This window comes from Elephas maximus, chromosome 16 (assembly GCF_024166365.1).
Source record: "Elephas maximus indicus isolate mEleMax1 chromosome 16, mEleMax1 primary haplotype, whole genome shotgun sequence".
In the NCBI taxonomy this organism is placed as follows: Eukaryota; Metazoa; Chordata; class Mammalia; order Proboscidea; family Elephantidae; genus Elephas; species Elephas maximus.
The window spans coordinates 6,570,498-6,597,109 of record NC_064834.1 but is presented as its reverse complement, the minus strand read 5'-3'; the positions used below and the strand labels follow the sequence as shown (position 1 = coordinate 6,597,109).

Sequence of the window (26,612 nt, the reverse complement as noted above, 5' to 3'; positions counted from 1 at the left end):
TTGGTGTCATATTTTCCAAGATATCATTTTCTGAAAGGATAGTCACGAATATTGTGCATATGTGATCACATTTATGCAAAATATGAAGCCCTGGTGGCGCAGTGTTTAAGAGCTCAGCTGCTAACCAAAAGGTCGGCAATGTGAATCCACCTGCCACTCTTTGGAAACCCTATGGTGCAGCTCAGCTCTACTCTATTTGGTGGTGTTTTTTTTTTTTTTTTTTTTTTGCGTACCCAGTGCTTAAGCGGTTTGAGTCCATCAGGCGCTCTTTGGAAACTCTATGCGGCGGTTCTACTCTGTTCAGTAGGGATGCTATGAACTGGAATCGACTTCACGGCAATTTTTTTTTTTTTAAATGGTTAAGCACGTAAGTCTCAGCAAGAGACTCAGCGGGAGGTGAAGCTGTATTCCTTCTTTTGGTTTGTATTTATTTTCTGATTTTCCTAAAATATGTTACTGTGTAATTCTTGCAGGTTAGTCTCGTAAAATGTATTGTAATAAACTATTAATTATAATTTTCCTACCCCAGGAGAAGCCCTGCTGTTCGCGCGTATTTTTCTTTATTTGTATTGCTGGTTTGTACTTCCAGCACAGCTCTTACCCCGCTGGTCCCCAGGACGGTGCAGTAACTCAGCGCCGCCCGGGCACGTGCGAAACCCCACGTGCCCGTCGCTCCGCCCACTTCAGAGGCTACACCTATCCCGCGGGTGCTGACGGGAGCTGGCGTTCCCGGCGGCCTGTGCGCGAGCGCGCGCCAGGGCGGGCTCTTTGCGCTTGGCTGCCTCTCGCGGATATGGTCGCGACCGGTTCAGGTGTCGCTGCCGAAGGGCGCGTCTGACGCGGCCGTGGGGGCTCCGGGGGTGCGTGGAGGGTAGAGCGCGGTCAAGGGAGCCCGCGCGGTTAGGGCCAGGGTAGCCGTGGGGTTCGAAGCCGCGCGGGTCGAGAGCGTGGCCGGTCCGGGGCGCGGGGAAAGGCCGGGGCCGCCAGAGAGTGCGGTCGCCAGCCCCTGCCTTCAGGCGCCGCCGGGCGCGTTCCGTGGAGGGGGCGGGGCCCTGGGGCGAGCAGAGCCTGTGGCGCGGCGACCCGGGTTCGGTCCCGCGGCGCTCCTCAGGGAAGTCCGGGCTCTCTCAGTGCCCGCTTCTCTGCCCTCAGAACGACGGCATATGGAAAGCATTTAGCCCACTTTCTGCTAGCTAATGATTAAATGGCTGTTATTTTCCATCTGTAATTCTTTGACTTTTCACAACTATCTGCAAGGTGGGGATAACTAGCCCACTTTAGCAAATAGGAAAACAGGCTTGGAGAGGCGACTGATTTACTCAAGATCATACACCAGCAGGTGAGGGAGTAGGATGGAAACCCAGATCTGCCTTAAATGCCATGTTGCTGCTAATGGGACACTGCCTCGATGCGAGCTAAGGTCCTTACACAGCTCCGAGGTGGCACAGGTGCCTTCTTGGCTACTCTTGGCAGGCCTGGCTTCAGAGTTTGGTAATTTGAGGGTATGGGCCCCTGCTACCTTTCCCAGCCTCGGTGCCCAGCTGTTCTGGTCTGTGCCTGTGGACGGTCTAGACCAGCCATCTAGGGACAGTGACTGCCCAGAGTCAGATGAGGGATCGTGTATAAAGAGTCCAACTAAATGATTTTGTCCTCTAGGTCTGGGGCCTGTCTCCCTTGGAACCAGGCAGTTCTAGGGAGAAAAGAGGGAAAGAACTGAAGGAACCAGAATTCCACCTGGAAGAAAATATCTCAGTGACCTCACACCTCTCACCAGAGCTTCAGAGCCAAAGTGGAAGAGCCCCCAAAGGAGCAGGTTCTAGATTTACAAGGCTAAAAACAATTTTTGATCCCCATGTGCGAAATGAGCAAGACTTTAGAAGCCATCACAGCTTTGTGACAGTGGAAGGTCAGATCCAGGCCTCAGCAGAGAGGTAGGCTGGCTGAGAGGTGAGTGAAGGGTGGCTGTGTGTGCTGCCCAGGACATGTTACTTTTTTGTGGGTCCTGGTCCTGGCCAGTAGGAATCCTCACCATGGCTAAGGAAGTTCTGTTTAACCCTCCCTACACCGCCCCCTGTGGTCCTTAGGTGGCAATCTCCTAAAGGTTGGCAGTTCGAACCCACCCATTGGCACTGTAGAGGAAAGGCCTGGCAATCTGCTTTTGTAAAGATTACAGCTACGAAAACCCTACGGAGCAGTTCTACTCTGTAGCACATGGAGTTGTCATGAGTCAGAATCCACTTGATGGCAGTGAGTTTTTTTGAGACCCCACAAATCTTTTGTTCTCCACTCACGTTTCTAGACCCTGTTCTTACATATGGTATCTATCCACGTATTTGGCATTCAGAGATATTCTGATCTTAGAACTGCAAAATGGTAGTGCAGGAAGGGTGTACAGGGTTTATTTCTGTCTCTTTTCAAAGATGAAGAATGCAGAGCCTGGTGGAGTGTGAAATAATAACTCTCGGTCACTCATTTGTTACTGATCAAGCCAAGAGTTTCTTGACTTCTTGGTTCCCGAGATATCTTCTATGCACAGTTAAAACAAGTTTTTTTTATCAAAAGACAATGAAATTACAGTCTAATTAGAACAAGTATTTTTAAAAATCTCATGCTAAAGCATTCATTTTCATTTTCAGAGTTTCTGTGAATTATTCAACTTTAACAATATTCCCATTATTAGTAGGAAAACAGTACAGTCTGAGTATCTATAAATGGGTTCTGTGTTTTAATTTTTTTGTATGTACCTCAGTCAGTGAGAGACAGATTGTTCAGTAAATCAGTGGGATACCTATGCTTGCTTTCCCCCAGTGAAAAATTGGATGTCTGAACTCTGTGTGATCTTGTCAGAGACACATTTCCACATTGTGCAAATGGCCTCTTCTGTCAGTGTTTAGGCAGGTGACTCCGGGACTTGCAGTCAGGGCCAGTCACTTCTGACTTCATTCTTCCTTCCTTCTCCCCCAGCTCCACTGCCACACTTCTCCAGTTTTCCAAGACCAGCAGGAAATGAACAGATCTCAGGTTAGTTATTTTTATTTTTTATTTTATTTACGGGTTTTGGGTATTTTATTTACAGTGCTTTGTATGAGGATTTTAAATGTCAGAAGGTTAGGATGGAAATATAGAAATTGATATAAATCAACAGGGAAAATGTAAAGTAGCAAGTTAATAAAGGGTGATGTCATATACCCTGTAGAAACATACACATTTTTATAACCTCACAGTTATCAAAGTTGAGCTGCCGGTTTGATCTACCTGATAGGCATGGCAAAGTGCAGACATTTTCTGTTACGTGCATTGCATTTTCCATAAGGAGAAACTGTATCGATTGTTAATGGGACATGAAGACTTCCTGGTACTGAAGTGTAAAATGTTCCGTTCTTGCACTTTGTACGGTCGAAGTATACAACCTTCCAATAACTTCCCTGAATGCAGTACAGCCTCTTTCATTCAGTAGTTCTTCAGTGGAAGCAGGGGACTCTAGAACTAAGGAAGAATTCAGTGAATGTAGATTTTCAGGGAATCAAAACATTGTGGTTTTATGCTGTCCAGTACGGTAGCCACTAGTCATATGTGGATATTTAAATTTAATTAAAAATAATTAAAATTTACTTTCTAAGTTTCTGTAGCAGCGTTATAAGTGCTTAGTTACCACATGTGGCTGATGGCTATCACATTTGGCAGCGTTGCCCTAGATCATTTTTTCTGATAGTCCTCCTTGCTCCAGGAATAAAACCTAGAGTATCTGGAGGAAGGAATGGAGTGCATCTCCTTCAGCTTATTTCTGTAAGTGATCCCTACCCCCCATTTAGGCTGTACATATGGGTGGCACAGACAGTTCAGTTATACTCTCTGGCACTTGTGTTTATAATTCTCTCTCAGACTTCATACCATTCCTGCTTCTTCCTTTCTGCTTCCCTTAACCGCTATTGGTAAGTCACAGTGATCTAATTGTAGACAAAGGTGGATGTTTTCTAGTGCCTGCTATCTCACTGACACCACTTACCACTTTCTCCTGAGAGTCTCCTTTATGGTTTCTGTGGCACTACCCCACTGGCTCTGTGTCTTTGTCTGAATGTTCTATTTTGTGGTGCCTCCTTCATCCCCTGGCCCTTAAACATTATTATCCCTAGGCGCCTATCCTGGTTCCTCTACTTCTTACTATTCGTTTTGTCTCTAGCAGATTCCTTCCTCTCTGGTTGTAGCTGGAAGCAGTTTCTGGGACTCCAGGGTCTTTCCCTCCTGCCTGGTGCTTGGCTTCAGGCATGGACACACATGCACGTTGTTGCTGTCCTCTCTGTAACTTGTCCAAAAGGTATCCCAACTCAGCAGATCCAACATGAAAACACTTATGTTCATTTTTTCTTTGTCAAATGTTACTCCATTTAGCCAGCCGTCCAAGTGACAGAGAGCAGGATTTGTCCCAAACTACTCCCTGTCTCCATTCTTCAGTCCATCTATTCAGTCATTCATTTTTGTTTCTTTTCAATTCTTAATACTTCCTAAGTCTTTTCTCCCTCATCCCTTCTACTTGCCCATACCTTCATATTCTCGTCTCTGGGTCAGTCTGTATACCTCCTTTTTCTAGGAGCTCAAGCTTGTTTTCAATAATTTGTCTAAAATGTCAATCAGCTAATGTCGTGAACAGCACTTCATTGGTTTCCAGCCATCTTCAACGTGAAGCCCAAGCTCCTGTGATGTACGAGGCTGCTGCTGACATAATGACAAGTTCCTATTTCCCGTCGTCACATACCTACCATGGCCTGTCTATTATTTGACAGTGAATTATTGCAACTGTGATGTGCTGTTTTTTCTGTAGATTGCCTTGTTTATGTTTTAGTCCATTTTGTTCTATTTTTGATGAGAATCCTCTATGTAATTTGGATAGCAATCCTTTTTCTCTAATTTATGTTGCGCTTAACTTTCCCTTAGTATTTTCCTTGTTTTTAACAAGGGAATTTCTTAGGTAAGAGTAAAATTTAAATTGTGATGTACTCACTAGGTTTTAGATCTTTGAAAAAATTTCCTTTGATAAGATTGTGTTGATATTCTGCTGTATTTTTGTCTAGTAATAGTAAAATGTTTTTTTTTCAAATTTATGTTGTTAATCTGCATGGTTCTTTATATTTTTTTGTATGTTGTGAGGAAGAGATTTATTTTTTTTCTATACGAAATCCAGTTGCTCCATATCCAATTACTATTTCCTCAGTGAATTGTAAAGTTATATATGCATATATTTCTTTTGGTGCTTTTTAAAAAATATCTTTATCGTGGTGTATATGTAACAAAACAGTTGCCGTTTCAGCATTTTTTGCATGTACAATTCAGTGATACTAGTTAGGCTCCTGATGGTGTGCAGCCAGTTATTTCGTTCATATAACGTGTGTGTTTTCTTCTTGCTCACATTCTACCTTGGCTAATTAAGTAGAGCTTTAAAATATCTTGAAAACTTGTTGCTTAAGCCGCTCCCTCCCTCTGCTATTCTTTTTCAGATTTATCTAGTTCACAGTTTTTCTGTTGCCTAGTATTTGTGACAACATCTGAATTCTGCTCAAGTTTAATAAATTATTTCCTTTTAAATAGGGAATGTACATTCAGTTAGTTTAAATGTCTTTTCTGAACTATTTAGAAAAGACTCCTTCTTTTAAAAAAAGTTTTGTTGTGGTAAAACATATATAACAAAAAGTTTGCCGTTTTGACCATTTGTAAGCGTACAACTTAGTGCCATTAATTACATTCACCATGTTGTGCTACCATCACCATATCCATTCTGTTTCAATACTGAAACAAATTCAGTATTCTCTCAGCAAAAACTCCCCTTCTTCTTTCTCACTAGCTCCTGGTAACCAGAAATACACTTTGGCTCTGCATTTGCTTGCTTATACTTCATGTAAATGGAAACACAGTATTTGTCCTTTGTGTCTGACTTATTTCACTCAGCATAATATTTTCACGGCTCGTCCATATCACAGCATGTATCCGGACTTCATTTCTCTTTGTGGCTGAAGGACATTCCATTGTATGAATACACGACGTTTTATTTAACTCTTCATCTCTTCCTGGACACCTGAGTTGTTTCCACCTTTTGGCTCTTGTGAATAATGCTGCAGTGAGTGTTGGTGTACACGTGTCTATCTGAGTCCCTGCTTTCAAGTCTCTTGGGAATATACCTAGCAGTGGAATTGCTGTGTTATTTAGTAATTCTATGTTTAAGTTTTTGAGGAACCACCAAAATTTTCAACACTGCTGTACTATTTTATGTTCCCACCAGCAAGGCATAAGTGTTCCAATTTCTCCACATCCTTGTGAACACACTTGTTAGTTTCCATTTTTCTGATCATAGCCATCCTGGTGGGTGTGAGATGATATCTCATTGTGGTTTTGATTTGCATTTCCCTAATTACTGATGGGGGCAGTGGTGGTTCAGTGGTAGAATTCTTGTCTCCCAGGTGAGAGACCTGAGTTTGATTCTCAGCCAGTGCACCTCCAGGGTAGCAACCACCACCTGTCTGTCAGTAGAGGCTTGTGTGTTGCTATGATGCTGTTATTGTTAAGATTGTGTGTCAGCTTGGCTGGGTTTCGGCAGTCATGTAATGTTGTGATCACTTCCCTGTTGAGGTGTAATGTGATCACCCCTTTGATGGGATCTACTGTGAGTAGCCAGTCGGTTGAAAGGGTGTTTCCTTAGGCCTGTGGCCTGCATAGAAATATAGGTAGGTGTTCTGGCAAGGCGTGGAGGCTTTTGCTTGTTCTGGACCCTGCAGCTGGCTCCTCTTCGTCTGATCTCCGGTTCTGGGGACTTGAGCTGACAGCTTACCTGCAGTCTTGCCTGCCGATCTTGGGATTTATCGATCTTCACAGCCTTTGAGCAAGAGCCCTGCTCTCCAATCTGCTGGTCTTGGGTCCGCCAGCCCCTGCGAATCAGGAGAAGCCTCAATTTTGACCCAAGGACTTGGGATGTTCCAGCCTCTACAACCACGTCAGCCATTTCCTTCATACAAATCTCTCTCTCTATGTATATATATACACTTTACTGGTTTTGCTTCTCTAGAGAACCCAGCCTAAAACATGCTGAACAGGTTTCAGCAGAGCTTTCAGACTAATATGGACTAGGAAGAAAGACTAGGCGATTGTCATGGATTGAATTGTGTCCCCCCAAAATGTATGTCAACTTGGCTATTGTGTGATTGTCCACCATTTTGTCACCTGATGTGATTTCCTGTGTGTTGTAAATCCTGTCTCTCTGAAGTTGATGAGGTGGGATTAGTGGTTATGTTAATGAGGCAGGACTCAATCTACAAGATTAGGTTGTGTCTTAAGTCAGTCTCTCGTGAGATGTAAAAGAGAGAAGCAAGCGGAGAGACATGGGGACCTCCTCCTACCAAGAAAGCAGCACTGGGAGCATAGCGCATCCTTTGGACCGGGGGTCTCTGCGCCTGAGGAGTTCTAGACAAGGGGGAGATTGATGACAAGGACCTTCCTCCAGAGCTGACAGAGAAAGCCTCCCCCTGGAACTGGTTCCCTGAATTTGGACTTGCAGCCTACTAAACTGTGAGAGAATAAATTTTTCTTTGTTAAAGCCATCCACTTGTCATGTTTCTGTTATACCAGCACTAGGTAACTAAGACACTGACCTACTTCTAAAAAATCACACAGCGAAAGCTGTGGATCACAATAGTCTGATCCTGTTGTGCTTGGGGTCCCTGTGAGTCAGGGGCCAACTTAACAGCAGCTCATGAGAACAAGGACAAATGACGTTGAGCATCTTTTCACTTGTTTGTTGGCCATTTGTATATCTTCATTCTTGAAGTATCTATTTGAGTCCTTTGCCCATTTTTTAGTTGGGTGTTTGTCTTTTTGTTGTTAAATTGTAGGAGTTCCTTATACATTCTGAATATTAAGCCCTTATCAGGTATATGCTTCCCAGATATTTTCTCTGATTCTGTAGGTTGTCTCCTTGTTTTCTTGATAAAGTCCTTGGAAGAAATTTCTTATATCACTTTTTTCTATGTTGTTTGTGCTTTTGGTGTCAGCTCTAAGAATTCATTGTTAAAGAAAACAAGATCTTAAAGCCTTACCCCTGTGTTTTCTTTTAAGAGTTTTGTGGGTTTAGTTCTTGTATTTAGATTATTGATCCATTTTGTGTTAATTTTTGTATATGGTGTGAGGTGTGGGTCCAGTTTTTGCATGTGAAGATCCAATTTTCCCAGCACCATTTTTGAAGAGACTATTCATTCCCCACTGAATGAACTTGGCACCCTTGTTGAAAATCACTTGGCAATAGATATGAGTTTTTTGGTGAACTCTCAATTCTGTTTCATTTGTCTGTATGCCTGTCCTTAACAGCAGTACCACACTGTTTTGGTAACTGTAGCTTTATAGTATTTTTTGAAGTCAGGATATGTGAGTGCTGCTTTATTCTTTTTTCAAGATTCTTTTGACTGTTTGGTCCCACTTGCAATTCCACATGAAAAGCTTATGCTTTTTATTCTTTTGATCAAGGGCTTCTCACCTCAGCACTATTGACATTTTGAGCCTTTCTTGTGTATTATAGGATGCCTGGCAGGATCCCTGGCTTCTACTCACTAGATGCCAGTAGCATCCCTTTAGTTCTGACATGGAAAATGTCTTCAGACATTGCCAGGTGTCCTCTGGGAACTAAAATCACCCTGGTTGAGAACCACTTCTTTAATCTATTTATCAGATTAAACTACTGTTTAATTTAATGGGGTTTTCAGTTCTAAACTATTGTTGCATTTGTCCATAATATGTGTGTTTCTTTTTATGCATTCATAAATTGGATTTGTCAAAATTTTAGTGGTGATATTTATGTGCTCTCAAGTGTAATCAGCTTATTATTTTTGTTTCTGTGGTCCATGTGTAATTTTTGGTATCATGGTTGTAAACCAATACCAAAAAACCCAAACCCATTGCTGTCGAGTTGATTCCAACTCATAGCGACCCTATAGGATAGGGTAGAACTGCTCCGTAGAGTTCCCAAGGAGTGCCTGGTGGATTTGAACTGCTGATCTTTTGGTTAGCAGCTGTAGCACTTAACCACTGCACCACCAGGGTGTCCATCATGGTTGTAGTACTCCATAAAATGAATCTGGAAGCTTTCCTCTGTTTTTCTTAAATAATTGGTATAAGAAAGTCGTTTTGGTTGCTTGAGTTTTTTTTTGTTTTGTAAACATAGCCCATAACTCTGAGTCTCGTGGTGTGTTTATTTTCATTTTGGTTATTTACATTCTTGTTAAGGTTACTATTTAAGATTTCAGATTAATTTGCATAGATGTGTTCATAGTTCTGTAATGGTTTTTTAAAGGATTTCATCTAAGTGTGGTTACGACTTTGATTCCTATATTTTTCAGTTACTAAGTTTTATGTTAATACAATGGTGTGATTGGAAGAGGTAAATTCAGAGTGCTTTGGCTATATTTAAAAGGTCATATATCTCGAGTTGAGGGAAGAGTTGCCTTTTTCTGGTGCTGGCATACACCAAATATTGTGAGAGAGGATGGCATGGCTGACTTCTTCCTGTGTACGCTCACTATTGTTATTATTTTATTATGTTTTAAGAAATTTCTTTTACAGTTTTGAATAGGTACTGTGTTCACATTATTTAAAAATAAAAACACTGTGAAAACATATATATCAGGGAGTCTTATTTATTTCCTCCATGTCTTTCTCTCACATCCCTTTATATTAGCTTCTTGTATAGCTCTTCATTATTTTGTTACGGAGACAGGCAAATATGAGTAAATATTTTTCTTTCTCTCTTACACAGAATATAGCTAGCTGCTTATACTTTCTTATACCATGTTTTATTTCTCTTAACTTGTTTCGGAGATTTTTTTCTAATTAGCAAAAAGAGACTTTCTCATTTTTTTAAATACAGTTTTGCCATATTCCATTATGTGCATGTAGGATAGTTTGTTTTTTAACTTACCTGTTGAAGGACACTGGGTTATTTCCAGTGCTTTGTAAGAGAAAGAATACCACGAGGAGTAAACTTGACAGGTGCTATTAAGTGTGTGGAAACCCTGGTGGTGCAGTGGTTAAGTGCCACGGCTGCTAACCAAAAGGTCGGCAGTTCGAATCCGCCAGGCACTCCTTGGAAACTCTACGGGGCAGTTCTACTCTGTCGTATAGGGCCACTATGAGTTGGGATCGACTTGAGGGCAGTGGGTTTTTTTCGGTTATTAAGTGCGTAGGTGTGTCTATAGCTTAAATTCTCACAAGTGGGATTTCTGGGTGAAAGGGTAAATGTATTTGTATTTCTCATAAAAATTGCCAAATTTTCTTACTGATTTATCATACCATTTTCTTTGTCAACAGCACTTTAGTCATTCATTCAGCAAATACTTACCCGGCTCATGCTGTGTCCCACGGGAAAAGTTGTGAATAAAAGATAAAAACCTCTGCTTTCTTGGAGCTCACATTCTAGTAGGGGGAGATCAATACTGAGATTACAAATAAGGTAAATACATGGTTTGATACAATTAGATAGTACTGTGCAGAATAAAATATAGCAGAATGGCTTTCTGGAGAGTGGTAGAAGAGGGATTATAATTTTACACAGTACGTATAGGCTGAGGGTGGGCTTCACTGGAAACTTGAGCACAGAAAAAATTTAGAAGTGGTGATGGAATGAGTTATATATGGAAAAAAGAACAGGTTGAAAGGTCCTGAGGTAGGAGTTTGCCTGGTGCACTTATCGCTTAACACCCATGATACCTTCTGTGAAATAGCACATCATGTGACTTGGACATTGTGCGAACACCATGTTAGATACTGCTCCATCCTGTTCCCCAGTTGGAATTTCTGAACTCTATTACAGTATAACCTCATGGGACCACGGACGTATATGTGATTGGATGTTACCCGAACGGATGTTACGCAGCACGTGACTGTACTTTTTTTCTTAAATTTTATTTATTTTGTTGTTGAGAATATACACAGCAAAACATACACCAATTCAACAGTTTCTATATGTACAATTTAGTGACATTGATTACATTCTTTGAGTCGTGTCACCATTCTCACCATCCTTTTCTGAAGTTGTTCTTCACTCATTAACGTAAACTCACTGCCCCCTAAAACCCAAAAACCAGTTGCCGTAGACTTGATTCCAACTCGCAGTGGCCCTATCAGACAGGGTAGAACTGCCCCATAGGGTTTCGAAGGAGCGGCTGGTGGCTTTGAACTGCTGACCTTTTGTTTAGTAGCTGACCTCTTAACTACTGTGCCACCAGGGCCCCCTAAGGTTCCTGTCTGATTTTTCGAGTTGCTGTTGTCAATTTGATCCCATATAGATAGTTCTTAACAGAGTGTAATGCTCAAGGCAGATCTTTTTTTTTACTAGTTAAGGTAAACTATTGTTCAGTTTTAAGAAGACTTCAGGGGATGTTTTTGGTTTAAGGTTTAAAGATTATCTCAGGGAAATAGTTTCAGGGGTTGCCTGGTACTTCTTAAGCAACAAGTAAGAGGTTGATGTATTTAGAGCTGAGTAAGCATCAGGTAAAGGAGCGGCAGATGAAGTCAGAACTGATGACCAGGTTATGTGGAGCTTTTAGGTTATTGTATGATTTCACCTTTTGCTTTGAATGAGATAGAAGATCATTGTAGGGTTTTGAGCAGACCTGTGATGTCTTCTGACTTGTATTTTAGTCCATGATACCCAGTATTGTGCAATTGTCCACCTTTTTGTCATGTGAGGTGATTTTCCTATGTGTTATAAATTCTACCTCGATAATGTTAATGAGGTGGGATTAGCGGCAGCTATGTTAATGAGGCAGGACTGAATCTACAAGATTAGGTTGTGTCTTAAGTCAGTCTCTTTTGAGATATAAAAGAAGTGAGCAGAGAGACATGGGGACCTTGTACCACCAGGAAACAACAGCCAGGAGAATGGTGTATTCTTTGGACCAAGGATCCCTGTGATGAGATGCTCCTTGACCGGGGAAGATTGATAACAAGGACCTTCCCCGAGAGCTGACACTGAATTTGGACTTCCAGCCTTCTAGACTGTGAGAGACTCCATTTTTCTTTGTTGAAGCCCTCCACTTGTGGTACTTCTGTTATAGCAGCACTGGATGACTGAGACAATACTTGTCGACATTCAGCCTCCAGCAGTGTTCACGATCGCTGTGTAAGTGTTCTTACCACTTTGTGGCTCCAGCAGTTTATACTCTGAGTATTCAGATGTGTCTCTTTGAATGTGCCTGTTTCTCCAGATTTTAGGGTGGTAGTTTTCCTGCAGCCTTAGTTCTCTGATGGGTTCAAGGAAAGCCACTGATTTCTACTTCATCCACCTTTTTCTTGTTACAAGGACAGGAGTAAGGAGTGCCAAGTTCTTTGTATGTCAGAGCTGAAACTGCAGTCTTTGTCGTTAATTCTGAATTCTTCCGGTGAGAACCCAAGTGTTCTTAGTAAAACTCTTAAGTAGTTCATGATTAGTTCTTCTCATCAATTCCTAATTTTCTGGAACCCTTATTATTTAAATGTTAGCTCTGCTGAATATGTCAGCCAAAACCATTTTGTGTACTAATAACTGAGCTTGGACTTCTTTTCTTGCAATTCTGGCTCCTCTTAAATTGGGCTAGTAATTCTCTTTTTCATGAGCAGGATTGTATGTTCCCTGCGCACTTTGACGGAACAGGCTGTTTTGGTCTCTTGAGCAGGTGTTACCCAGATTGTAGAGGGCAAGTCAGTTTCTGCCTTTTTTTGTGTGTGTGTGGCGAATAAGCTGGAAACTGTTAACTCTTTTAGATGCTCAGAAAAGAAGCTTCAGGCCTCCCAGGGCCTCCCATGTGAGGCCTTGCTGGTGCAGTGGTTAAGCACTCAGCTGCTAACTGAAAGGTTGGCGGTTTCAACCCACCAGCTGCTCCGCAGGAGAAAGATATGGCAGTCTGCTTCTGTAAAGACTACAGCCTAGGAAGCCCTCCGGGGCAGTTCTCTGTGCTATAGGGTTGCTGTGAGGTGTAATGAACTTGATGGCACACAACGTCTTTTTTTCTATGTTGTAGGAAATTTGCACCATTTCCCATATATGTCCATTCCGTTTCTGGACTTTGAGAGTTTTGATTTTGGTTTTTATAATTCAAGAATACTAATTTTTGAGAATTCTTTCTTTTTCTAGTAGCTCCTTGTAATTGATACCAATTTTTTAAGCAATTTTTTCCTTAAATGTATGTAAGACTGCCAGTGGAATTAAAAGCAGATTTTCTTCCATTTTTTGCTGCGATTTTGTTTTTCCCTTGTTCATTTCTTGTGATTAGTTTTTATCATTTGCTCTTGGTTTTCCTAAAATATCTCTGCCTTTTCATTTTCTATAATGAAGAACTATTATGTTCACTGTAGGTTGCTAATACGCTCTTCTCTCCTGGTTTTGTTTTTACCTTTTAGAGAATTTTTTCTTTGTGGGATTCCCTCAGAACCTGTTGTTTGACTTTTGCCTCTCAGTCTCTTTCCTTTCCTTATTCAGTGCTGGTTTCACAACCACTGGAATTCCAGTTACTCACTAGTTCTCACCTTCATCTTGCGCTTCCCGCTGAGCTCCAGAACCACACATCCAGGTGCCTCCTGCAGGTCTCTAGCTGCCTGCTCCACAGACACGTCAAGCTCAGCATGTACAAGAGCTCTCTAACTCTTACCTTCTGCCCAGCCTCTTTCTCTCTGTTTCCTGCTCTTTGCAAATGACTCGTGTGTTTACCTGGATGCTCACAAAGATACCAGGATCGTAATTTCCGTCTTTCCTTTTGTACCATGAATTAGGGATCAAAATAATGTCTTAGTCTGTGTAATCAATTCTGTATTCCAGGAGTTGGCAAACACTTTTTCTGTAAAGAACCAGATAGCAAATATATTAGGCTTTGCAGGTAAAGAGAGAAAATAAAGGGAATTATGTAGGTACTTACTGAACAAGAAAGAACACAAGTTTCCAACAATTTTTATTGATGAAATTGAAAATATTACAGTGACTGAGTATAGTGTTTTTTTTTTTTTTTTTAATAAAGAGAATGTTTTTTTTTTTTTTTTTGGTGGTGGGGAGGAATAACCTTTTGCTTAATTTAGGTTTTGGTGTTCCATATTACCAAAATTTATTGCAAGTCTTCATCTATTAGTGCTACACACTTCATCTTCAAAAATGTCTTTTCACACAGATAAAATACTGCCAATTACTGATAGCAGTCTACAAGCATATAATTTTAATTGAGGATGTTCCCAGCTGGTAGGACAGTTGTAAAATTCTGTCAGATTCTTGATATTTGCCTTTTGTCATGCCATAACATTTCAGATTAATCACTTCCAACTGAAGTTAGGGGAAGTCTCCTTAATTTTAAAGTTAAATGTATTTTGGAATATGGCAATATCCTGTGACTTCTATTAGAGGTCCAAAAAATGCTCTCTGTTGGAAGTGTAGTTTGAGTTCAGAAAATATATCTGCTTCTTGATTTAACTTTTGACAGCATCATACATGTATAAAGCTGCTTGACGTTACCTGTGATTCTAATAGTTGTCAGAATGACTTTACCATAGTATAAACTTGGTTTTATTTTCTGATTTTAGGTTGAATTCATTAGGAAACACTATCAAGTCTGTAGCAAGAGCTAATTTCTAAAGCTCTTAAATGTTTGATATAATAGATGTAGAAGGTCATTCTTTTTATTCAGAAAAATTTCAGTTTTGACCCAGCACTCAAATAATCCCAATAAAATTTTACCACTGCTAAGTTATTGGACTTGTGTGTAGTAGGGGAGGTCAGGATACTGAGCTTCTATTTCTGACAGTCATTCATGGACGTGACTGTGGTTATATCCATGAGAGCGAATGGAGGTCACCATCGACACTACTGGCTCAATTATACATGCTGGGCTCAAAATTTTTCTGCAGAGTGCCTTCTGATAAACAGTACAATGAAGAGCCACAGATTTTGGGTGACTTACATTTTCATAGGCTTTATAAATTTGTTCCATTAAGCCTTTTTCTGCTCCACATGTGTTTCCATGATCATCAGTTGTAACACATACTGGCAGATTCCACTTCAGGTCATACTGAGTTTGTATTTTCGCTTTCTGGCTGAAAGCATTCTCTTCTCTAGTTGCACACAGACTCCAGTTTCTTCGAGCTTGGCATTGACACCCTGAATAAACGTAGCAACTGAGCAGTGTCAGTAAGACCTGTTGACTCCTCCAGAGTCAAGGAAAACCACGTGGACATTTACCTTTGTTTAATTGACTTGATGCTGCTTCTGGTGTCTTCAACTCTTTGAGTAACTCTTCTCACCAAGAGACGTAAACAAGTTTATTTTCTCTGAACGCATTTCTTTAGTTGTTTTTAACCAAACACAATTTAATTAACTCAGCATTGGTAAATGGCTTTCCTTGCTTGTCCGACAAATAAGCCACTCAGCAGCTTTCTTTGGTTGCATCCTCATTTCATTTTTTATTTTTGTGAAGAAATTCTGCCTTAGCTTTTCTGTTTGTTTATGACTGGTACTTTCCTGTGGTTTGGGAATACTCTTATGAGTGCTTAGTCTGGCAGTGTTGACCTACATGGTGTTTTTAGCACAGCTGTGGTGTCATTGCATGATAAGCACAGTGTGTTGCCATCTAATTTGGTAGGAGAGTAATCTAGTGTGGACTAGACCGTGTCTTAAAAATATGACATTCAAAGTCCCTTCTTTTTCTTGTATTGACACTATATGCACTGGTGATACAAACGAAAATAAAGTGCCGTATTATGATGATAAGCCTGGCACTTGAAATGTAGTGAAGTTAAAACTGTATCATTGCTCTTTGCCCAGCAGCAGTGCAAGGCAATGAAAGAGTGTGGGATAAAGAATTTAACGTTACTAAAAGAATCTGGTCTTTGTCCTTGGTTCCTGAGAGATGACCTCTAAAACCTTGGAATTTCTCCAGAGATTGGAGTGCCTTTGATGAGGCCTCCAGACCACACTTCGGGGTTTATGCTGATAAGGTCCCTCTTGGGTAAGAGCTGGCCTGGCTAGAAAGACCCACCACTCATAACAGCCCAGCTTCAGGGGAGGGAGCTGATTCAATCAATCATGCCTATTAGATGAAGCTTCAGTAAAGGCTGTGGACATGGAAACGGCATGGGCTTCCTGGTTAATGGAAGACATTGATGCACATGGGAGGGAACTCTCCCGGATACCCTCTGTGTCTCTTCATTTGAATCCTTTTTGCCATAATAAAACTGTAATTGTAAGTATAGCCCATAAATGAGAAATGATGGTGGTAGGGGGCTTGGGACTTCCAGGCTTAAGACTAGTGTCCTGAGGGGGTAGAGGGAACCCCTGAATTTGTAGCCAGGAAGTCTGAATTGAAGGAGTCCTGGGGACCCTTAAGCTTATGGTTAGCATCCTGAGAGGATAGAAAAAAACCCCAGATTTTGCAGCCAGCAGGTCAGAAGTGAGGGTATTGTGGGGACCTTGAAGCTTGTGGCTGGTGTCTGAAGCCTTGGGCAGACTTAGCAGCCTGGAGGACTGTGCCCTTTAACTTGAGGTGTGACTTAGCTCTGGTGGATAGGATCAGAGGAAGAAGTACTATATTATGCAATTGGTGTCAGAATTGAACAGAGCCGAACTGAGTTGATAGTAAATTCTTTATTCATTTGTGAGAACTGGAGTTGACTGATGGATCTTAATATGAGTGTTACGTACAGTCTCTGTCACAGGTACTTAACTGTGCTGTTACAATGAAAAAGCAGCCATAGATAACGTACAATCAAATGAGGGTGGTTACGTTCTAATAAAATTTTATTTATGGATACTGAAATTTGGATTTCATATAATCTTCAGGTGTCACAGAATGATAGTCTTTTGATTTTTTTCCGCAACCATTTATAAATGTAAAAACAATTCTTAGCTCACAGGCTATAAAAAATAGGGAAGGCCAGAACTGGCCTGTGAGCTATGGTTTGCCCACCCCTGCCTACCTTCCCACCTGAATATAGGTGATCATTTCTCCCTCTGCTCTTTGCCTTATATTTCTTCTTAAGTCTTTAAAGCATTTTTGGACCTTTTTTAAAGCACTGCCTCTAAAATGGCCATCTGGACATATAACCCCAGTGCTTCCTTTACGTTCTCATTGGTTCTTCATTATCCACAGCTGTGATCTTGAAGCTGAGGTGTATATGTTAGTGAATATTTAAGAAAACCTATAAAAAAAAAATTTTTTTTTTATCAGCATATTGTAAGAAAATACTAGGATATCTATTCACATGTATCTGTATCTAAAAAAATTTATTTTCATAGCATATATATGTAGTTTATGAAAACATTTTGGAGACCCCTGAAATAGAAATTAATCCCTAGTAATGCATAATCTCACTTCTAATTATGGTTATGGATCTTTATCTTAATACATTTCAAATCCTTTCTCTGACAGACTGCTATTTGTAGTTGCATTAACTTGCCAAGTGTTTTTAATGCCTCCAGGCCTTTGCTTTATTGTTGACCCATAATCATAAGAACACATGATTGACATGGAAGGGCTCAATGCTTTGCTTCCTTCAAGAAGCCCAGTGTCATAATGCAAAATAGATCTTAGCACTTCTTTCCCTCTGCAACCACCATCTATCTTTTGTTACTTGTAGCATTTCTTCTGTAACATCTTATTGTGTTACATAATATACAGACACACACACACACACACTCACACACCCCTTGGTGTGTGTACGCAAAACGATATCCCTAACTTCCAAACTTGGAAAGTGAAGAAAATGGAAAAGACGAACCAGCCCTCATCAGCCAGCCTTGGAGTGTGTGTATATATATGTATGGATATAGATATATATTTAAATATGTCTGTCAATCACATTATGAGTTTCTCGAGAGCAAGATTTTTAAAAAATTCATCTTCCCACTCCAAGACAGCAGGACAATTGCAGGTACACTGGGGAACTTCACAATTTTTTTTTGCATGAATTAATAAATTAATATGTGGTTAGAGTACTTCGTGATTGTTTTCTCACAACATATAATGCCAAGTAAAGTCCAGAGTAGGTGTGCTATGTGACATTTTCTCTTCAGCTATTAACAGTGAACATGACAAGTGTTAGACTCCAAACATAGTGCATGTTACTTTAGATTGAATACAATGATAACCTTAGATTGAATACAAATTTGTTATTCCAGGGGCCAGTGCCATTCAGGGATGTGACTGTGGGCTTCACCCCGGAGGAGTGGCAGCATCTGCACCCTGCTCAGAACCCTGTACAGAGATGTGATGCTGGAGAACTACAGTCACCTTGTTTCAGTGGGTAAGGATTGTGTAATATGTAATCCAAATAACATTCATTTCCATTTTATCTGCTTGTATATTGTTGGTTTCTTTGTAGAGATTTATAAATGATTTTGGGGGTTGAAGTTTAGGGTCCAGAGGTGAACCTTGGGCAGCAGGTATAAGCTGATTGATGCCCTTTGCTTACTACGGAGAATGTATTTTCCCCTTAGAAAAGTTCAAATGGCCCTATTGTTATACAGCTCCTGAAGCTGCACCGTTCTCCTTCAGTGGCCCTAAAGCCCAGTAGCCTGGCCCAACTTCTGTGTCTTTTTCCATTCACAGGGTTTGCTTTACCAAGCTAGAGGTGGTTTTCAAGTTGGAGCAAGGAGAGGAGCCGTAGATCTTAGAAGAAGAGTCCTCAAGCCAGAGCCACCCGGGTGAGCTAGTCAGTACCTAAACAGCCATAAGCCACGTTAGATCCCAGAAGATCAGTTTAGGTGTTGGTACCTTTGAGATTTTTTTAGGAATCTTTTCTTTAGAGTGGCTGAGAATAGTTTGCCTGTATTCCTTAGATACGTACATCACGTTTGCAGGTAACAAACACTTATAGCTAAATGCTCTTGGCTTTTTCCTTAAATTTTATAGACAGATTTACCATTCTTAATGTTTCTAAAAATCCAATTCTTGCTTAGCTCACCTAGATCTTTTTATTTTTCTCTATTATTTTCTTTTAATTGTACAGTTTTACTTGTGCATCATTTATTCATTCAACAAGTATTAAATTAGCATTTATTTATTTGTACTGTAGTTATGTTTATGAGCTGGGACTATTACTGTGGACAGTATAATGATCCTGCTTTTATGGACTCTCTATTCTTGTGTTGGAAGAGAGTGAAATGTGGTATGCTATTTTAGCAAGTGTTTTCAGAAAGACCCTCTGGGGCCAGTATCAGAATGCAGATTTTAATGAAGCGAGGAAGTACGTGAACTGTGGTTTCAGAATATCGTAGGCATTGGAGGGTTTTGAGCAAAGAAGTGACATGATCTGATTCATGTATCTCTCTGGCTGTTGTGCAGAGAAAATGCCAGTTGAGAGGGTAGGGTGGGATGGGGAGACGGCAATAATAAGATCTGCAGTTGGCCATGTGTATGGGATGATGATGGCGTACATGAGCTTGGAAGTTATGGAGGTCATAAGAAATATTTAGTTTCTGGATAAATTTTGAAGGTGTACCCAAAATAGTATTTGTTATATTGCTTTTGGAATATAAGAAAAAGTAGCACTCGGTACATGGAGATATAATTTATTAAGTTGGAGAGAATACTGGGGAGAAACAGTTTTGGAAGGAAATTGTAAGGATGTAATAAATCTAGACAAATATTGTATATGTAAAATAATATCTGTTGGGTATAAAAATGCAAACAAAATTCTGGAAAATAGCATGTAAGTCAATTAGTGGTTAATTAGAGTTCTTTTATAAAATTCGTTTGTTTTTCTGAAGACATTTTGTTAAATATGCATGGTAAAATTTAATGAGTGAGTGCTAAAATAAGCAAAACAATACCTATAACTTCCAAACCTGGAAGGTGAAGAAAATGGAAAAGAAGAAACCAGCCATTGTCAAAAAAAATTGAATCAGATCCAAAAGGGATAATAATGAATGGAGAGTAAAGGATGGTAAATGTAGAGCAAATAGAAACTATAAGAAAAAATGTAGGAAACAACTCCAGGATACAAATGGATTAAATTTTCCTGATAAAAGACATTATCAAGTTGGATTTTTTAAAAGCTACGTATTTATTATCTTTAAATACATAATGTAAAAGGAGAATATAAAGGGAATAAACAGAGTCAAATACTAAAGAAAATAGAATTGAGGTATCTATTGCTATCAAATAAAATTGGTTCAGGACAAGAATGTCTGCTGGGATACAAATGCTCACAGCATATCCATCACGAAAGGAAAAGATGACAGTTAGAACTAAAACAATAGCTTCAAATAAAACTTGATAGAATTATAGAGATAAATTGCCAAATCTACTGTTATGAGAGGTCACAGCACACCCCATTCAGTTATTGATAAATCAAGGATAAAATTCTTTAATAAAAACCTAGAAAATTTGAAACACAAATTCATAATTTTAAAACAAGAATCCTAAACAAAGTATTAGGAAATTGTATTCAGTAATGAGTTAACAAAAAAACAGTATATAGCATGATTAAGTGAGTTCACCCTAGCGGTCAGTGCAAGGTGATTAACGTTAGCAAGTGTTTGATTATAGTTTACCGCATTAATACTTTAAAGAGTAAAAACTCATGTCACCTTCATAGATGTTGGATAAAAATCAGTTCCCGTTTTTAATAGAAGTATCTACTGAAGTAGGATAGAAGAATACATCTTTATTGTTCCAAGGGGTAATGGAATCTGCTTCAGACATCGTTCTTCAAACCAGATAAAAAGCAAATGTTCACTCTACCACGTGTGTTAATATTGTTTGGAGGTTCCTACACAGAATGATGAGACAAAAAGTGAAATTAAAAATTAAAACCATTAGACAACCAGACTCATTTAAAGACGCCGTGTTGTCCTAATGAAACAGTAAAGGAATCTGCAGAAAAATGATTAAAAATAGTATGAGTTTATAGCAAGTTGGCTGAATATAAGATCAACGTATGTAATCACGTTTCTGAGCACAAGTAAACTTGAGAAAACAATTCAAAGAAATTAAACAGCTTGTAATAGCAAGAAAAAATAAGAAAAATGTGTTTAGAGATATTAGAGGAAACCTAAAAATGGAGATAGGGAGCACTCGGTAATGTCAAGTTGCAAAATACCTAAATTTACCTATGGCTTCGGTGTCATTTCCATAAAAGTCTCCACTGTTTGTTTTGCTTGGAGTTTGATTTGTTTGTCTTGTTGTTTTAGCACTTAATATGATAAAATTTACTTGGTATGGAATAAGAATGAGAAACAGGAAGGGGACCTTGGCCTCCTTCCTGGATGCAGATTTATTGTAATGCTTCAGCAGTTAAAGAGTATGGATTTTTTTTTTTTTTTGAGGTAAAATTGATGTAACATAAAATTCACCACTTTGTTTAAAAGTGTGTATTTCAGTGGCTTCTAACACGTTCACAATGTTGTGTAACCATCACCACTATCTGAATTCCAGAACATTTTTCATCACCGCAAAAAGAAATCGTATATCCTTTAAGTAGTCACTTCCCACTTCCCTTTCCTCCCAGTCAGTGGTAATCACTAATCTGCTTATAAAAAAAAATATAGATGGGCTTATTTTGGCTATTTCATGTAAATGGAATCATACAATATATACCTTTTGGTGTCTGGCTTTTTTCATTTGACATAACGTTTTCCACATTCATCTATGTTGTAACATATTTCAGTATTCCTTTTTATAACCAAATAGTATTTTATTATGAATATACCACTGTTTTAAGTCATTCATCAGTTGATGAACATTTGGGTTCTGAATATCCATATACAAGTTTTTGGTTAAACACCTGCTTTTTACTTCTTTGGAGTATATACATAAGAGTAGAATTGCTAGGTCCTATGGTAATTCTATGTTTAATTGTTTAAGGAACTGCCAAACTGTTTGCCACGGTGACCGCGCCGTTGTAGGTAATTCTATGTTTAATTGTTTAAGGAACTGCCAAACTGTTTGCCACGGTGACCGCGCCGTCGTACATTTTCAGAAGCAGTGCATGAAGGCTACAATTTCTCCCTATCCTTATTAACATTTGTTATTTTTTTTTTTTTTTAATTTTTTCAATTATAATCATCCTAGTAGGTGTGAAGTGGTATCTCATTGTGGTTTTGGTTTTCATTTGCCTTAATGATGTTTAGCACCTTTTCATGTGCTTATTGACCATTAGTATATGACTATTTTTAATCCGGCTGTTTGTCTTCTGCTGTTGCATTTTAAGAGTTCTTTTCATATTATGAACATGAGACCCTTATTAGATTGATTTGTAAGTATTTCTCCATTTTTGTGGATTGTCATCTTAAGAGTGTCGTTTGTACAAAAGTTTTCAGTTTTGAGAAAGTCCAGTTTTTTCTTTTGTTACTTGTGCTTTTGGTGTCATGTATAAGAATCCATTCTATATCTGAGGTTGTGAAGATTTACCCCTATATTTTCTTCTGGGAACTTCATAACTTTACCTATGATCCATTTTGATTTAATTTTTATGTGTGGTATGAGGGAGAGGTCCAGACTTCATTGTTTTCTATGTAGATATCCAGTTATCCCAGCACCATTTGTTGAAAGACCTTCTTTCCTTATGGGTTTATTTCTGGATTCTCAATTCTAATTCATTGCTCTATATGACTGTCCTCATGCCAGTAGTACACTATTTTGATTACAGTAGCTTTGCAGTAAGTGTTGAAATTGGGAAGTATGAGTCCTCCAACATTTTTCTCCTTTTTCAAGGTTGTCTATTTGGGGCTCATAGCAATTCCATATGAATTTGAGCATGAGCTTGTCCATTTCTGTAAAAAAGGCAGTTTGAATTTTGATTGGAATTGCATTGAATCTTTAGGTCAGTTGGGGGAGTATTATCATCTTCATAATATTAAGTCTTCCAGTCCTTTTAATTATTTAATACTTAATTTTTTCTTTAATTTGGTTAATTAGTTTTGGGTGTACAAGTCTTATACCTCCTTGGTTAAATTTATTCTTTTATTTTTTTGGATGCTATAGTGAATGAAACTGTTTAATTTGTTTTTGGTTTGTTCATACTGATGTATAGAAAACACAACTAGAGTTTTTTGATGATCTTGTACACTGCAACTTTGCTGAATTTTTTTTTATTAGCTCTGGTATTTTTTTTTTGTGTGTGTGTGTGTGTGGATTCTTCGTAATTTTCTATGTGTAGGTTTGTGCCTTCTGTGAATAGAGATAATTTTGCTTCTTCCTTTCCAATTTTGATGCCTTTTGTTTCTTTTTCTTTTCTAATTGCTCTGGCTAGAACTTCTAGTAAAATGTTGAATATCAGTGGTGAAAGCAGCCATCCTTGTTGGCCTTGTTCCGTATTTTAGGGGGTGTTTTCAATCTTTCACCATTGAGTATGATGTTAGCTGTAGGGTTTTCATAAATACCTTTATTATGTTGAGAAAGTTCTCTTCTATCCCCAGTTCATTGAACGTTTTTATCATGAAATTGTGTTGGATTTTGTCAAATGCTTTTTCTGCATCAATTGAGAAGATTATGTGTTTTTTTCCTCCCCTTCATTCTATTAATATGGTGTATTACATCGATGTCTGTATCTTGAACTACCTTTATGCTCCTGAAGAAATCCTACTTGGCTCATGATGTATAATATTTTCATTATACTTCTGAATTTGATTTGCTAGTATTTTTTCAAAGATTTTTGCCTGTATCTTTATAGGGGATAATTGGTGTGTAGTTTTTTTTTGTGATGTCTTTGTCTGGCTTTGGTGTCAGGGTAATGCTGACCTTATAGAATGAGTTAGGAAAGTATTCCCTCCTTTTCTGTTTTTTGGAAGAGTTTGAACAGGATTCTTTTTAAATGTTTGGTAGAATTTACCAGTGAAGCCATCTGATCCTGAGCTTTTCTTTGTTGGAAGTTTTTTGATTACTGATTCAGTGTTTTTTTTTTTTTTTTTTTAGTTTATAGGCCTATTCCTGTTTTCTCTTTCATCTTGAGTGAGTTTTCATAGTTTGTATCTTTTTAGCAATTTGTCAGTTGTATCTAGGTTAGCTAATTTGTTGGCATATGATTATTCACAGTATTTGTTGATATTTATTTTTATTTCTGTAAGTGCAGTAATAATGGTCCCCACTTTCGTTCTTGATTTTAGTTATTGGAGTCTTCTCTCTTTTTTTCTTAGGCGTGAATCTATATAAGCTAGTGTAAGGGGCCCTGGTGGAACAGTGGTTAAGCAATTGGCCACTAACTGAAAGGTTGGCAGTTTGCACCCACCTAGTAGCTGCATGAGAGAAAGGACCTGGTGATCCACTCCCGTAAAGATTACAGCCTAGAAAATCCCATGGGGCAGGTCTGCTCTGTCACTCTGGGTCACTATGAGTCGAAATCAACTTGATGGCACATAATAACAGCAGTGTAAGTTAGGTATAAGCTGGTCAGGAGCCTGAGATTTTGTGCTTTGAAATAGTTTTCTAAGTTAATTATGCTGCACACAACTTATACGTCCACTGATATTACCCATTCAGAGGCATTCGAAGGAAATTGAATACGTGATAATACTTGCCAGAACCTTGGGTTCTATTTGTGAAACAAGAAAAGCAGCATTAAAATGTTTTAAAATTCATTGTTTAGAAAGGAATGTTATCCATATAGAGCAATACTATACCAAGTATTACAATTATTATCACTAACTTCTAACTGGTAATGTTTGAGAAGACATTTTTCAGGTGTTTTGGGATTGTAGCCATTTCCTGAAGGCTGGAGTAGCTTATGACTAGCACTAAGATTGAAAGGCCTACTAATCAAGTAGAGGTCTGTGGTTGGAGATGAGCAGCTTGTGGGAAAAAAATTGACTGGCTTATGGAGATCAGAGGATATTGATTGTGGTCATGAAGAATGATGATTACCGACAGCAGTTAGAACCCAGAAATTTTATTTGATTTCTTGGTACCTTGGGACATTAGGTTCAGGATGTTATAGAATTTGAGCATAATATTGTTAATGTTGGATTGAATGTGGGTAGTAACAGGGTAAAAACTGTCATGTTTTAGAAAAAAAAACCTCATAATAAATACGTATAAAGATTAATAAAGATTTCAAGACTAGATTGAAAACAATGATATTTAAGATTCATACAGTAAATCAGAACCAGAAAGGCTGAAACAAATATGTGTATGCGAAGTAAAGGAATAGTGTTGTGTGAGGAGCTGTACCGTTCAGGAGATAAGTATATTGGTGGATAGAAATTCGGAAACTTTATAATTTGATGGCCGTGACAGGTTCATTAGTGAACAACTCTGGTAGAAGAGCATGAAGGTACAACAGCTGAGTAAAACTATGCACCTAATCTTATTTCATGAATTCCCTGAATGTATCTTTTCTCTGGATATTGGATTTCCATATAAATCAGAGATCAAATGAGAATTACAGTCTAGACAATAGAATTCCTATTTTTTTTTTAACATGAAATTATTGATTTCTGAAATTTATGTAGTGTTGGCAAATAGAACAGAAAAGGGCTGTATGAGATTGGAAGCATGTACGTTGGTGAGGATCCTATGGTAAGAGATGAGGACCTGTGTCTTCATTTGCTCCCTCCAAATCTAATTTTTTTTTCCTGGTATCTTCCCTCAACACTGTTGTCAACTAATTTTTCTTGTGATTTCTGCCTGTTGTTCATTGTTTTGTTTTATTTCCCATTTATGCCACAAGCATTCATCCAAACAGCACCCTATTGCATTATGTGTTTGTTTTACTTTCTCTGTCTAGTTTTGGCGATCACATTTCTAAAGTGTCAAGTTACTGTGTTTTTATTACCAGATTTCACTATTGCAGGTTATTTGTTCTGTCAACTCCTCGGGGAGCGAAAAGTATGCCCTTGGAGCTGTTTTCAGACCAGAAGACCAGGCTGTACTATGTGTTTATCAAGTCTCCTTTCCACATGATGTGTATGTTATGGTATGGTATGGTAAATTATTCTCATTTCTAGAATTCTGCGTAGTTGATGACCAGATGGAGAAGAACCAGGAAAACCAAGACCAGCATTTGTGGAAAATTGATTTCATCAACAAAAAACATTGACTAGAGAGATAGTACGTTAGGAAAAGCATTTTATCTAGACACAAACCCTCTGCCAATGAGAAAAATACCTGATAAATATGACTCATGCAGAATGAGTTTGAATTATTTTTCAGAACTAACAATTAGTAGTGGAAAATCCTTTGTAAGGAAGCTCGATGAGTTTAATGCACTTAGGAAATTGCCCCTCTGTACAAAGCAGGAGAATCCTCATTCCAGAGATAAACCTTTTGAATATGATAGGAGTGGGAAAGCCATCAGTCAAAATGGGGACCTTTTTCAGCCTCAGGATATTCAAACATTGAAACAACATTTTGAATGTAATGAATATGGGAAAACTTTCCCTGAGGAGGCAGCCTTTATTACCCATGGTCATGAGAGAAGCCCTGTGAATGTAATGAACCAGTGAAAGCCCTTTCTTATAGACCAACATTTGTAGATCCTCAGAGAAATCACACAAGGAAGAATCACTGTGAATTTAATGATTGTAGGAAGAGGTCTGCTGGTGAAAAGTTGACTCTAAATAAAGAGCATAAGGGTCTCATGGGGATGAAATACTATGAGTGCAGGAATAATTTTGGCAAGAAGTCACTCTCTAC

General features: G+C 38.9%; 1 protein-coding gene across 1 annotated transcript in view; it reads left to right on the top strand.

Annotated features, from left to right (window-relative positions):
• Positions 1-736: 736 nt before the first annotated feature.
• LOC126059958 (uncharacterized) overlaps positions 737-26,612 on the top strand; it is a 97,392-nt gene continuing 71,516 nt past the window's right edge. Inside the window, exons 1-6 of the mRNA XM_049856028.1 lie at positions 737-860; positions 1,657-1,947; positions 2,965-3,021; positions 10,339-10,480; positions 18,161-18,285; positions 18,591-18,685. The gene's annotated coding sequence lies outside the window, so the exon portion shown is untranslated. The remainder of the gene's footprint in view (positions 861-1,656; positions 1,948-2,964; positions 3,022-10,338; positions 10,481-18,160; positions 18,286-18,590; positions 18,686-26,612) is intronic.